This window comes from Xenopus tropicalis, chromosome 3 (genome assembly GCF_000004195.4).
Source record: "Xenopus tropicalis strain Nigerian chromosome 3, UCB_Xtro_10.0, whole genome shotgun sequence".
Lineage (NCBI taxonomy): Eukaryota > Metazoa > Chordata > Amphibia > Anura > Pipidae > Xenopus > Xenopus tropicalis.
In genome coordinates, this window is record NC_030679.2 from 107,934,994 (window position 1) to 107,951,437 (window position 16,444).

The following is a 16,444-nucleotide window of genomic DNA, read 5'->3' on the forward strand; positions in this document are numbered from 1 at the left end:
TTGTGCTACACTGAGTCTGTCATGATATACAGGTGCCACAGTGCGTAATGAAATCCTTAGGGCTACAATATGTCATAAAATGATTGGGGCCACCGTGTCTGTCTTCTGGTGCACTTTGTGTATGTTATGCTTTTTAGGTGTGGTTTTGTAAAATGGGCCTGTTTTGGGGGCGTGGCCATAAAGTGGGCGCGGCCTGAAAAAAATTGGCCATGCTACGCGCGGCAGATATTCTTGTCCCTCCTTCTACTTTTGAAATGTTGGGAGGTATGGCCATGCTCTGCTTGCCCTATGCTGCCTGTGTGCCATGCTCTGCTTGCCCTATGCTGCCTGCATGTGCCATACTCAGCCTGCCCTATGCCATACTCTGCCTGCCCTACCCTGCCTGTGTGTGCCATACTCTGCCTGCCCTGCTCAGTCTGTGTGTGCCATACTCTACCTGCTCAGCCTATGGGAGGTGAGCCTGGTGGGGGTTTGTTAGCATTTGGAAATAATTATAAGGCGTCCCTAATTATGCGCTGGGGGTTGCACATGTGTATGTCTTAATATGACATCATAAACTTTTTCACGTGAGTGATGGGTGTATGGTCTTAAAAGTTATTGTGATAACATGGGTGTAGTTTAAAAATAAAGTGATCAACAGCCATTACCCCCCCCCCCCAAAAAAAAAATCACAGGACCAATGAGATTTCCCTATTTACATAGTATTGGAGGACAGTTTATCAGACTGATTTTTTGGGCAATGCTAGGTACATGTTTGGCTACCTATATGAACAATGGCACTGTAACATTCCATAGTATAGCATAACTATTCAGCACAGCACATGTTTTGCAAGATGAGTGGGGATTTTTGTTTGTTTTGTAATCCTATTATTTTTAAGATCATTTATCCCTAGGTACCACTGGATATGTTACATAGTTACATAGTTACATAGGGTTGAAAAAAGACCATTGTCCATCAAGTTCAACCCATCCGAGTAAACCCAGCACACAACCTATACTAACCAATCTATACACTCACATACATAAACTATATATATACAACCAGTAATACTAACTGTAGATATTAGTATCACAATAGCCTTGGATATTCTGCTTCTTCAAAAACTCATCCAGGCCCCTCTTAAAGGCATTAACAGAGTCTGCCATTACCACATCACTAGGAAGGGCATTCCACAGCCTCACTGCCCTCACCGTGAAAAACCACCTACGCTGCTTCAAATGGAAGCTCTGTTCCTCTAATCTATAGGGGTGACCTCTGGTGCGCTGATTGTTTTTATGGGAAAAAAGAACATCCCCCAACTGCCTATAATCCCCTCTAATGTACTTGTACAGAGTAATCATGTCCCCTCGCAAGCGCCTCTTTTCCAGAGAAAACAACCCCAACCTCGACAGTCTAACCTCATAGTTTAAATCTTCCATCCCCTTAACCAGTTTAGTTGCACGTCTCTGCACTCTCTCCAGCTCATTAATATCCTTCTTAAGGACTGGAGCCCAAAACTGCACTGCATACTCAAGGTGAGGCCTTACCAGGGACCTATAAAGAGGCAAAAATATGTTCTCATCCCTTGAGTCAATGCCCTTTTTTATACAAGACAGCACTTTATTTGCTGTAGTAGCCACAGAATGACACTGCCTGGAATTGGACAACTTGTTATCAACAAAAACCCCTAGATCCTTCTCCATTAAGGAAACCCCCAACACACTACCATTCAGTAGATAGTTTGCGTTTATATTATTTCTACCAAAGTGCATAACTTTGCACTTGTCAACATTGAACCTCATTTTCCAGTTTGCTGCCCAGTTTTCCAATTTTGTCAAATCACTCTGCAAAGCGGCAGCATCCTGCATGGAACTTATAGTTTTGCACAATTTAGTGTCATCAGCAAAAATAGAAACAGTACTGTCTATGCCCACCTCCAGGTCATTAATAAACAAGTTAAAAAGCGAAGGACCAAGGACTGACCCCTGCGGTACTCCACTAACCACACTGGCCCAATTAGAAAATGTTCCATTTACCACCACTCTTTGTACTCTATCCTTCAGCCAGTTTTCTATCCATTACAAATATTATGTTCTAGGCCAATATTCCTCAATTTGATCATTAACCTTCTGTGAGGTACTGTATCAAACGCTTTAGCAAAATCTAAGTAGATGACATCAACTGCCATTCCAGCATCAAGGTTCCTGCTCACCTCCTCATAAAAGGCAACTAAATTAGTCTGGCAAGATCTGTTACGCATAAAACCATGCTGGCACAAACTAATAGTATTGTGAACTGCAATGTATTCAACTATCCTATCCCTTATTACCCCTTCCAGAAGCTTTCCTACTACTGATGTCAGACTAACAGGCCTATAGTTTTCAGGCTGAGAACGAGATCCCTTTTTAAATAACGGCACCACATTAGCAATTCGCCAGCCTCTCGGCACCATGCCAAACCTCAACGAATCCTGAAAAATTATGTGAAGAGGCTTGGCAATCACAGCGCTCAGCTCATTTAATACCCTGGGATGAATCCCATCCGGTCCTGGACCTTTGTTTACCTTTACATGTTCAAGTCTCTTTTGAATTTCCTCCTGAGTGACCCATGCGTCAGTAGCTAAATTACTAGCACTGGGTATATTAAAAGGGAAGCCTTCATTATCTGGCTCCTCAGATGTATAGACAGATGAAAAATAAGAGTTCAAAATTTCTGCTTTTTCCCCGTTCTCATCAACCAACGTACCCCCCCCCCCGAGATAATAAAGTTCCCACCCCTTCTTGCTTCATTTTTTTACTATTCACATAATTAAAAAATAATTTTGGATTCTTTTTACTCCTAGCTGCAATATCCCTTTCCATCTCAATTTTAGCTTGCCTGATAGCTATTTTGCATGCTTTATTTGCTTCCTTGTACCTGATGAAAGTTTCCGCTGTCCCAGCTAACTTGAATGCTTTAAAAGCACGTTTTTTATTACCAACCTCGACACTAACACTTTTATTCAGCCATAAAGGTTTTGCTTTGCGATGCCTCTCCTTGCTTACAAGGGGAATATACTGTTGTGTATACTTGCAAAGCAATGTTTTAAAGATGTTCCATTTTCCTTCTGTGTCTAACCCCATGAAAAGCCTTTCCCAGTTGACACATTGCAGAGATGCCCTTATACTGGCAAAGTCTGCACGTCTAAAATTGAGCGTTTTAGTTACTCCCTTATAGAGCTGTCTCTGTAGCATTATCTCAAAGGAGACCATGTTGTGATCACTGTTCCCCAAATGCTCACCCACACAAATGTTAGAGATAAGTTCAGTATTATTAGATATTACCAGGTCCAAAATAGACTCATTCCGAGTAGGTTCTTGAACCACCTGAAATAAAAAGTTGTCATTTAGCATATTTACAAACCTACTAGCTTTTTCTGACTTAGCCACCCCATTACTCCAGTCAATGTCCGGATAATTAAAGTCCCCCATAATAACAACTTGACCCAATTTTGAAGCCTCCTCCATTTGCAAAAGTAGCTGGGACTCATCCCCCTCATCTATACGGGGTGGTTTATAGCATACACCAATGATCATTTTCTTTGTGACCTTCAGCCCTACTGAAATTTCTACCCAAAGAGATTCAACGTTTTCATTTGTAATGTCTTTATTACATGGCTTTAAATCTGACTTTACATAAAGACAAACCCCTCCACCCTTTTTAATCTCTCTGTCCCTCCTAAAAAGCGTATACCCATTTAAATTCACAGCCCAGTCGCATTTTTCATCCCACCAGGTCTCAGTGATACCAATTAAGTCATAATTTTCAATACATGCAATAGCCTGCAGCTCCCCTATTTTTCCCGACAAGCTACGCGCATTAGCCAGCATGCAGCGGAGATTACTACTTCTTCCTCTGATGCTTACATTAGATAAAGGACAGTTAGAGCTAAGGTGAAAATTAGTCTGTTTCCCTTGTAACAATGGAAGCTCCTTATCTGATAAACTATATGCCCCCCTCACTCCTCCCCCACAACCCTTTACTGGTCCCACTGCCCCATCTACACTAGCTCTCCCATAAGAATCTAGCTTACCAACCCCCCCTTGTCTAGTTTAAACACTCCTCCAGCCTCTTAACCATTCTCTCCCCTAGCACAGTAGACCCCCTTCCATTGAGGTGCAATCCGTCAGGGCTGTATAGATTGTACCCCAAAGAAAAGTCAGCCCAGTGCTCTAGGAACCCAAACCCTTCCTTCCTACACCAAGACTTTAGCCACGCATTTAGCTCCCTAAGCTCCCGCTGTCTCCCTAAACTAGCACGCGGCACCGGCAAAATTTCCGAAAAAATGACATTGGAGGACCTTTGCTTAATTTTAGAGCCTAGATCCCTGAACTCACTCTTTAAGGTCCCCCACCTACCGTTCATTTTGTCGTTAGTACCGATATGTACCAAGACAGCCGGGTCATGCCCAGCCCCTCCCAATAATGTGTCGACCCGATCAACCACATGCCGAACCCTGGCACCAGGAAGACAGCAAACTGTCCGGTTGAAGCGATCCGCTCGACAGATTACCCTGTCCACTTTCCTAATGATCGAATCCCCTATAACCACCATCTGTTTAGGCCTAGCTCTGCTCTCCTCCCCACCACTACTAGAGAAACTGGTCTCCCGGCTGTTAGAGAGATCAGCCTCATCTAGAACCGCCAGTCCAGAGTTCACACTCCCATCTTCTTCACACAATCTGGCAAATCTGTTGGGATGCGCAAACCCTGGAGCAGCCTCCCTTTTTCTTTTCCCCACACTCGATTTCCTAACTGTCACCCAGCTTACTGCCCTATCATCCTTTCCTTGCTCCCCTCCCCCCATACTATCTGACCCCGCTAGTTCTTGTTCAGTTAGCAAGAGACTTCTTTCAAGATTGTCAATAGAACGCAGTGTTGCAACTTGTTCCTCTAGTGCTCTAACGCGAGCCTCTAAAGTGGCAACTCGCTCACATCCACAACAAAGGTATGCACTTTGGAACTGTTGTTCCACAACTGCATACATGCGGCAGGCTGTGCACTGTGTCATACCTTCAATGTTGCTGCCACTCATTCTCCCAGTTACAGAAACAGTTAAACAAAATTGGTGAAAAAGACTTTAAAATAAACACAAAAAAAAAAAAAAATTTTTTTTTTTTTTTACCCTGTTTTAACTCCTTTAGTTTGTAACTCCTGTGATTATAACTCCACTTACAGAGCACCCACTAACTCCTGTGATTATAACTCCACTTACAGAGCACCCACTAACTCCTGTGATTATAACTCCACTTACAGAGCCCCCACTTAAAGAGCAATCACTTATAGAGCACCTACCACCAGAGCAAGCTCCACTGGAGTGCCAGTGGTTCTATTTATACAGTCTGTTAAGGTGAACTAATCAAACCCCACCCACCTCAAACTGAGGGTAATTACAAAGGAATGTAACTCTGGCAAACCTGCTGTAAGCCTTATAGTTAACCAAACTTTGTAAATTGGCACCAAAAAGAGCAAATACTTTTGAAAAAAAATTAAACCCAACAGTTAGAAAACACAGTGATTCTGAATAAAGTTAATAAAAAATACTTATCCCTTTTTTTTGTTGAATTGAAAAAGCAGTTGATTCAGTCAGCCACCAGCCTGTTAGTAAGCCCAAGTGCCCAATGTGTATAAGTAAGAGCTAAATCCTGCATGGATCATAATCATAAAGAGGAGCAACTGCAAAAGGCGAGCTAGCAACTCGGCCCTGTCATATCACCCGTCATATGGTGTTATATTTGCCTTGTACTGAACATGTCTTGATACTGTTATTGTTGCTTTAAAAAGATTTAGGAATGTCTCCATACAGCAAAGAGTTATTATCTTGTAATATTTTCATAAGTGAGAGATATTTCCATGTGTCAGTAATTCCACACCTGCATCAGTGAGGACATTGGTATAATGCAGAAGGAATGTGGCCAGCCCTGTAGCCTTGCCAATTTCAAGCAAGAAGATTTTCTAGTATAGCTGATTTAATGGAGACTCATGATATAAGATCCTAATTACATGATTCATTAGCTACCAGTTACCTAGCTATGGTGTGCCCAGTTAAATCTTTCAGGCATTGTTATAACAATCACTGCAACTCTATTATCAATGCCTTACAAAATGCCCCCAGCAGGGTTTGATTGGCCTGCCAGAGTACCAGAGGATTTACTGCTGGGCCAGTGCAATAGTAGGCTTTAGTGTGGGAACATTCCCATTAGCTTTTTCTTATTTCTAACATAAGCCTATATGACACTGGCTCCATCCAATTGTTGTGAGAATGAGCCCTGGATGGCAGTTTTCCCTAGGAGGCCCAGTCCAAGGGCTGTCACCTTTTCTTCTTTGCCATATTGGTCAATGAAGTTATGGGCAGGGGTGGCAGTAGAGAGATATGATTGGGGGGGGGGGGGGGCTGGCAGAGGCAGAACAGCTAGGGGTTAAGCACATTGCTGGTAAATTTGCAATACCAGCCCTGGACTTGTCTGGAATTTTACTGACCAGTCCAACAACATACCGGCCTTTTCCAACACAGGCTCCTATCCACACTGGCAAACAGATTCTGCTGTCATTGATGCAAAATGTAACCAATTGCAGGTCACCATGCCATAATCCTGCCCCAATGTCACTGGTCTGCCCCTAAGCCCCACTGTTCCACCCCCTACCCCCCATTCCGTGCCCTGTCTGGACTGTCAGCCCATCAGTGAACCTGAAAAGTGCAAAATACATTTCCACCTCCTTCATCCCTCAGAGAAGTAGAGGCTTTTTCTCTTGATGAATGATTTAGTATCTCACTCCCCAGTTCGGCTATGTATAACAGTATTCTAAGAAGGAACAAGGCTGTTCTGATGGCTTAGGGTGGCCATATATATTATTATGTACCTGATAATTATTATTATATTCTTTGGCATTTCCATTACTTTGTCAGGGGCCTAGGTATTTGCAATGTAGATTTTTTCTAGAGAAAGAATTCAAATCATAACTCAATTTGAAATTGCAAATACAGAGAAGCAAGAACTTTATAGGAGCAAGCGATGGGGGGGGGGGGGCTATTGGGTGAGTCACAGTCTTGGCTCAATGAGATCCTGTAGTCTGGTTCCTATTTGCCATTTCTCAAGAATTCTTTTTTATTCTTTTGCTGAAAACCAAAACACATGCAAAGCAAAAGAAACTAAATCAAATAAATAATAGTGATTGTGTCTCTTGATTTAGATAGAGCTTAGGCATATGTTCTTGTAAAGCTGGCCATACAAGTGCCAATGTAATCGTGCAAAAAGTTTTGTACAGTTTTCGACCGTAAGTGGGCTTTGAATAATCATCCCAACAATTTTTGTACCCAGGCGATTGTTTGTTTACATAGTTACATAGGGTTGAAAAAAGACCAGTGTCCTTAAAGGCATTAACAGAACCTGCCATTACCACATCACTAGGAAGGGCATTCCACAACCTCACTGCCCTCACCGTGAAAAACCCCCTACGCTGCTTCAAATGGAAGCTCCTTTCCTCTAATCTAAAGGGGTGACCTCTGGTGCGTTGATTGTTTTTATGGGAAAAAAGAACATCCCCCATCTGCCTATAATCCCCTCTAATGTACTTGTACAGAGTAATCATGTCCCCTCGCAAGCGCCTCTTTTCCAGAGAAAACAACCCCAACCTCGACAGTCTCACCTCATTGTTTAAATCTTCCATCCCCTTAACCAGTTTAGTTGCAGTCTCTGCACTCTCTCCAGCTCATTAATATCCTTCTTAAGGACTGGAGCCCAAAACTGCACTGCATACTCAAGGTGAGGCCTTACCAGGGACCTATAAAGCGGCAAAAATATGTCCTCATCCCTTGAGTCAATGCCCTTTTTTATACAAGGCAGCACTTTATTTGCTTTAGTAGCCACAGAATGACACTGCCTGGCATTAGACAACTTGTTATCAACAAAAACCCCTAGATCCTTCTCCATTAAGGATACCCCCAACACACTACCATTCAGTAGATAGTTTGCGTTTATATTATTTCTACCAAAGTGCATAACTTTGCACTTATCAACATTGAACCTCATTTTCCAGTTTGCTGCCCAGTTATCTAATTTTGTCAAATCGCTCTGCAAAGCGGCAGCATCCTGCATGGAACTTATAGTTTTGCACAATTTAGTGTCATCAGCAAAAATAGAAACAGTACTGTCTATGCCCACCTCCAGGTCATTAATAAACAAGTTAAAAAGCAAAGGCCCAAGGACTGACCCCTGCGGTACTCCACTAACCACACTGGTCCAATTAGAAAATGTTCCATTTACCACCACTCTTTGTACTCTATCCTTCAGCCAGTTCTCTATCCAATTACAAATATTATGTTCTAGGCCAATATTCCTTAATTTGATTATTAACCTTCTGTGAGGTACTGTATCAAACGCTTTAGCAAAGTCCAAGTAGATGACATCAACTGCCATTCCAGCATCAAGGTTCCTGCTCACCTCCTCATAAAAGGCAACTAAATTAGTCTGGCAAGATCTGTTACGCATAAAACCATGCTGGCACAAACTAATAGTATTGTGAACTGCAATGTATTCAAGTACCCTATCCCTTATTACCCCTTCCAAAAGTTTTCCTACTACTGATGTCAGACTAACAGGCCTATAGTTTTCAGGCTGAGAACGGGATCCCTTTTTAAATAACGGCACCACATTAGCAATCCGCCAGTCTCTTGGCACCATGCCAGACCTCAATGAATCCTGAAAAATTAAGTGAAGAGGTTTGGCAATCACAGCGCTCAGCTCATTTAATACCCTGGGATGAATCCCATCCGGCCCTGGACCTTTGTTTACCTTTACATGTTCAAGTCTCTTTTGAATTTCCTCCCGAGTGACCCACGCTGATTTCTGTTAGATAATATCTTTGCATGAACTGCTTATCTGACGATACCCATGGGTGACTTATGACGTATAAACAAAATGCACACACACAGAGGAATTTATGTATGTTTCATGCTTTAAAAGCCAGTACTTACTCCAACAAGAATGCTCTCTCTTCTTCTTTTCCTGGTGTGCTATTGCCACTACTATTGCCAGTGCTGCTCTGTATTTGTCATTCATATGTAGTGGATATTTTAATACAGAAAATGAAACCTGTTTTTCATAATAAAAACTGACAAAGCTTCTTGCACACAATTGATAGTAGCACGCTTGTTCATTTAACCACATTCCCAGGATGAAAGTTTCCATACGTCAAATGGGCCAAACAAGACATAACATTCATACAATTGTTTACTGTCAATTATTGACTGGAACATTGTCCAATTTATTCTTTAATCCTACTATTTCAATCTGGATGTTAGTTTAAGATTGTTGCATTAAAATGTATGATCAATATCTGAAGGTTTGTCATACGACTAGAATCTAAACGTGTATGGACAGCTTAGGTGGGGGCTAATAATTTCTGTAATACTTGCCAGGCTCATCGAAAAGGTAGAAGAACAACTTTGGAAATAACTTTCCTCCTCTAGTGCAGAACTCCACATATAGACAAAACAAATGTGGTGACACAAAAAGTTTCTGATTTGATTTAATGTAACATGGAAATAACTGTGAGTATAGAACATACCTGCTGATACATTAGGAGTCATTTATCAAACTGGTGCGCTATCTATAAAGAGAATTCTGATTGATAATTAAGAGAAATGATGCAAAACGACCTTTCACTGATATTTTTCATGATAAAGACTGTAGAGACATAATAGAAGGGGAATAAATGCAGTGCACCTCACTTTACGTGGAACCCTGCAGGGGCAGCAAATAGGCTCTGCAGGTGATGCTACATGTTCTCCCATAGTACAGGCAAATTACTTATATTCAGAGTCTGATGACAGTGAAGAATGCTAATAAATTATGGAATGTAATTTCCACAGAACTACAGTGATTGTTCTTTCCTAATATATTGTCATCAAGTGTCATTTTTAAACCCTTGAGAGGATAATACTCTTACCCACTTCAGATTCTGCTCAGGTTTCCCCATAGACTAAGATGAACTTTTCATGAGATAAGTACTGCTATTTGAAACACAAATTCATTTTTCTGAACTAATCTGACCCACATGTATACACTAGTAAGTGGCAAATGAGGTGATATTATGCAGAAGTATTAAATATTTCTACAGATCCTAAGATTGCACACAGGATATGTCAGAAAAATGACAGAGAACAACTACTGAACAAGTGAAAGGTATTTCTTACACATAGCTCTTACACACAGCTGTATGTATGTACATATTTAGACGGACAAAAACATAAGAATATTATGTGTACTCATAGTGCTTATACAGAGGTTAGGAGACTCTATCACACCACATTCTATATGTGTGAAATAAACACCCACAGAAATATAAGACAAGAAGGTGTCACCCTCAATACAAGAAATACTTCTTTGCAGTAATATCAGTATAACCTGGAATTATGTGCTGGCAGCCAATAAATTGCTTCATTGGTCCTGTTAAAAAGAGAGCTTTTATACTGTAAATATATTAACATGGATAAAGCATATGAACTTTTATTTGCTCAGGTATATGCAGAAATTCTTAGAGCTATTTAGTCATGTTGCTAAACCCCTAGGGGCAGGCAGGGGAGGTACACAGGTGACCCCTCTCCTACTCCCCATCCTAACCCTAACTTGTGCATCATTCAGACCCATAAAAAACAATGCCCCAGAGAACTATAATTGATGCCTACTGAAATTAAGTATCTCCACACAAAAATGTTTTTCTGCATGATGAAAGAAATTGTAATTCTAATATATTAGTATTATTATATCTAATAATGTTCTTTCCAATATATATCAATGATTTTAATGGATTTACATTATTAGTTAATTAAGTAATTGCTATTGAAAGCCATGTCTGCCTCTTTATATTAAAACAATGTAGCAGAGGCAGCTGATTAACAGGCCTGGAGGAGTTCTAACTCCTGTAACTTTGTTTCAAGAATCAGAGAACAGATATAAATAACCAAAAATTGCTTTTAGCTGCAGTTATATTTAAAAATAGCTTTATTGAAAACCCTCATGTAAAACGAGAAGTTTCTTAGCGGCAGATTTACTAAAAATATAATTTTTCTCACTTTTATTTTTTTGAAACATGCGGGAAAAAGTCACGCAAAAATTGCAACCTTTTTTACTTGTGCGATAACTATGACTTTTTGTATTGCTGCACAAAAGTCAGCATCAAAAATATGAAAACCTCTAAAAATTCGAAGCATAGAAACATCTTCCAGGGAAGGGACACCTGCCGTTGACTTCTACATGATCTTGACAGGTTTTAGATGGAGTATTTTCGGATTCAGAATTGTTGCAGATGTGTCACATAATACATTTTGGAAAAGTCACAACTTTTGTCAAAAAAATTTTAGCAAAAAATCTGAATTGTGAAAAAAAATACCATTAGTAAATGCCCCTAAGAATTACATTTTCTTTCATAATTATACAAAAAAACTCAGTTTTTAGGTGCTGTTCCCCTTTAAAGCAGCTAAAAACAGAGTACTAAACAGGAAAAAAAAGACCTTTATAAACTTTGTTCAGAGCTCTGTGCTGATTTATAGTGGACCTTACCCATTTTATATAGAGTGCCTTTATGCTGCATATCTTCCTGTTCATGCCTGCAGGTGGAAGTGAATGAGTAAGTATAGATTAGACACAAAGTATAAGTAGAACAACACTGTATATTTAGAAAGTGAATGAGATGCTGTTTGAAAAGATATATGAATCTAGCTAACTTGCTTCCCTTTTTTATTATAGAAAGTGGAACTGCACTGGGACATTATGTGAACAAAGATATAAAAAGGATAAGCTAGTCAAATAGCGCCCTGCTGGTCTACTCGTTTTCTGCCAAATATTTGTATTAACAAATACTTTGCGAAGCATGGCTGACCTTTGGGATTTTCACCTACAGTATGTAGCAGCATAACAAAATGCACTATGGAGCATTTAACATCTGCTTTAACCCTAAGTATTGTAATAAATATGCAATGTACCATATATAGCAATTTGAGATATATTAGGGGAAAAAGGAGAAAAGTATTGGGAATTATTGCTGGGTACTAGCAGAATAAGAAACCTCATTTTGAGTGTAAAAGGATAAAAGTGGACAAGTTGGTCTGCAATGCTTCACTGCTGCTTGGGAGAGAGGTTCTCACCTGCTGTTTTGATCTCATTTTCCAAGAACTTTCATTATTGTGGATTGGTATTTTATCATTTGGATCCTGTCTTCAGCTATGCCAATCTTTCACTTTGGACTTCTAAACCTGTGCCCTCTCATCTTCAGTTCTTACATGGTGCTGTCACACTGTCAAGCCACGCTGAGTGTCAATGAGAGACAGCAGGGTGGACTCACTCAAGCACAATACTGACCAGTGCGGCCAAGACGCTGTTATTAGATCTGAATAATGAGCAAGGGCTTTACAATTACATTCATAGATGTGCACATTTGAGGTCAGTTTCTGTGGAGGACACAGAACTTAAACTTGAAAATGAACACTTTGCTTGGTTTGGCCCTTTTGGCAGGCAGAAGAGAATTGGGCACTTATACAGTAGATCTTCCTTAAAAAAAAGAACTTGCAATAAGTCAAAGCATTGAAATCCCCCAGGACCAGCCATGGACATTGACCTAAAATAAAAGTGTCAGATCTTCAAATATTTGAAGCAGACAGCTGGCAGTAGATTTACACTTAAATGACTGGGAAAGTCAGAGTGGAATGATGGAGTTAATTTTATAAGCATTTACACTGAAAGGGAACATTATAGTATAATACATTACTACATGGTGGAGGGAAAATGACTGCAAACAAATACAAACCAAACAATTAGCCAAAAATGTCTTCTATAAAGGCTAAAGGCTTATGTCTAACATAATAGTCAGCACAGTACTCAATCAGTGACTTGAGGGGAGCCATATGGAACATAACTGTTTGCTTTTGAATCTGACCTTTGTGCTAAGGATCAGAAGCAAACTAAATGAACAGTTATGTCTCATGTGCCCCCCCTCTAAAGTTGCTGACTAACTAAGAGGTAAGAGAGCTGAAAGGAGGAAGTAGTATCTTGGCTATTACGTTAGACATCTGCTCCCTCCAGCACAGGGCCGGAACTAGGGGTAGGCAGAAGAGGCAGCTGCCTAGGGCGCAACGATCGAAGGCGCAGGCAGGAGCCTCTCCTGCCTACCCCTAGTGCTACTATGTCATTGCCTCCGCCGCTTGTTATTAGTGATGGAGGCAATGACCGATCTGATCGCACCGCCCTCCCTGCACTTCCTCCTGTGCTTTGGCGCGCATGCGCCCTTTGGGGGGGGGGGCGGGGTGGGCGGAGTTGACCGACCGGGTTGCCTAGGGCGCCCGGTCGGCTTGGCCCACCCCTGCTCCAGCATTTTCCTAACTAACTATATTAGAAACATTTTTGATTTTGCACAGCCTATCTAAGTACCAAGTTTTATTTTTACACTGAACTGTTCCTTTAAAATACCCCAGGCAGGTGCAGTTTTCTGCTAACAAGAGCACTGGCACTGGGTATCAGGTAAGTAATTACAATCTCTACGGGTGTGTAAAGGTTTCCTTTGATGTTGTTAATGCTATCACCATGAAAGTATATTATAGTTCTACTTGTGCCTTATCTTAAAAGGGATGTTTATCTTTAAACTGACATTTAATATGATTTAGGCAGTGATATTCTGAGACAATTTGCAATAGGACTTTTTTTTTATTTGTCGTGGTTTTTCAGTTATAAAGCTTTTTGCTCAGCAGTCACTGACCCCTGTTTGAAAGCTGGAAAGAGGAAAGATAAGGCTAATAATTAATAAATAAATAATGACGACCAATATGGAAGTTGGTAGGAATAGGACATACTAATAATAATATTGTACTAAAAGTTATATTGAAGAGGGACCACCCTTATAATAAGAATAAGTTGCTAGTGATGTAGCAGCTGAGAGATCGTGCACATCTTTTAACACTGACCTTTAACAATATAAAGAAATGTCATGAAAAAACAGGTGTAAAGAACTGATATAAGACCATAATGGTTTCATATCAACCATGGTGTCATGCTAGATTTTTTTATCTATTAAACTAGACATGTATGTTGCAATAGGCTCCTCTGGCAAGGTCACAAAACTAGATTTGGCTACAAACTTGGAACTGGACTGATCCTACCAATGGCCAGTAGGACATTATACAGTGAGCCCATGGAGACCTGTTTGGTACTCACCTGACAGAACATTTAAAACTGTCAGATAGATATCTGGGCAATTTTGTCCAGATGTTGGTTGCAGCCCTCCTGAGGGCACCGTACATGTGCAGATGAGCTATGTGTTTGGCAACTTTTAGATATCAAACACCACAAGGAGGTTTGTGAGTAATGGCTATTGCTATAACCCAGAGCCACAGGTTTACTTATACTGGTCTATTATAAAATATCTGCATACAAAGAGTTATAGCTCACACTTTACCCCCTTGTAATGATTAGGGCTTGTGCCAAACATACTTTTTGGCTAGTGTTTTAATCACACTGAAGCTACCTCACTTTTGGTAGATATATGTATACACAGGACATATAGTAAATACTACCCATGCCTAGCCAGAGTATCACTGCTGTAGGATAGTAGGTCTGTAAGATCCTTTCATTTACACAATAAAAAATAGACTCTGGGCCCTTTAGTAGCACTAACGCTTGCCTATAGATACAGTCTGTGGCCAACTACTCTGTATTGGCCCCTGTGTTATCTGATCAATAAGTGCAGATTGATTGGATTGATACAAACTGTCCCTCCACCTCCATTGCAGTGGTGTGACTATAGAGCAAGTGGCTACTGGGTGCCAGGAGTTATATATATTGATTTGATAAGCCCTTCTGTAAATGTTTATTTTAAAAAAGGGTCTTATTCACACACTTTAGTAGGGCCCTTAAATGATTTTGTAGTGGGGCCAAGAAATTTCATGTTATATAGATTGTAAGCTCTACGGGGCAGGGACCTCCATCCTCTTGTGTCTTTGACTGTTAACTTATTGCAACTGTATCTTGTATTTATTTGTATTTTGTGTTATACTTTGTATTTATCAATTTTTATCTTAATAACCCCGTTTGTATTAATGTATTATACTGTACAGCGATGTGTACATACAGTGGCTTGCAAAAGTATTCGGCCCCCCTGAACTTTTCCACATTTTGTCACATTACAGCCACAAACATGAATCAATTTTATTGGAATTCCACGTGAAAGACCAATACAAAGTGGTGTACACGTGAGAAGTGGAACATTTTTTACAAATAAATAACTGCAAAGTGGGGTGTGCGTAATTATTCAGCCCCCTTTGGTCTGAGTGCAGTCAGTTGCCCATAGACATTGCCTGATGAGTGCTAATGACTAAATAGAGTGCACCTGTGTGTAATCTAATGTCAGTACAAATACAGCTGCTCTGTGACGGCCTCAGAGGTTGTCTAAGAGAATATTGGGAGCAACAACACCATGAAGTCCAAAGAACACACCAGACAGGTCAGGGATAAAGTTATTGAGAAATTTAAAGCAGGCTTAGGCTACAAAAAGATTTCCAAAGCCTTGAACATCCCACGGAGCACTGTTCAAGCGATCATTCAGAAATGGAAGGAGTATGGCACAACTGTAAACCTACCAAGACAAGGCCGTCCACCTAAACTCACAGGCCGAACAAGGAGAGCGCTGATCTTAAATGCAGCCAAGAGGCCCATGGTGACTCTGGACGAGCTGCAGAGATCTACAGCTCAGGTGGGGGAATCTGTCCATAGGACAACTATTAGTCACGCACTGCACAAAGTTGGCCTTTATGGAAGAGTGGCAAGAAGAAAGCCATTGTTAACAGAAAACCATAAAAAGTCCCATTTGCAGTTTGCCACAAGCCATGTGGGGGACACAGCAAACATGTGGAAGAAGGTGCTCTGGTCAGATGAGACCAAAATAGAAACTTTTGGCCAAAATGCAAAACGCTATGTGTGGCGGAAAACTAACACTGCACATCACTCTGAACACACCATCCCCACTGTCAAATATGGTGGTGGCAGCATCATGCTCTGGGGGTGCTTCTCTTCAGCAGGGACAGGGAAGCTGGTCAGAGTTGATGGGAAAATGGATGGAGCCAAATACAGGCCAATCTTGGAAGAAAACCTCTTGGAGTCTGCAATCGACTTGAGACTGGGGCGGAGGTTCACCTTCCAGCAGGACAACGACCCTAAACATAAAGCCAGGGCAACAATGGAATGGTTTAAAACAAAACATATCCATGTGTTAGAATGGCCCAGTCCAGATCTAAATCCAATGGAGAATCTGTGGCAAGATCTGAAAACTGCTGTTCACAAACGCTGTCCATCTAATCTGACTGAGCTGGAGCTGTTTTGCAAAGAGGAATGGGCAAGGATTTCAGTCTGTAGATGTGCAAAGCTGGTAGAGACATACCCTA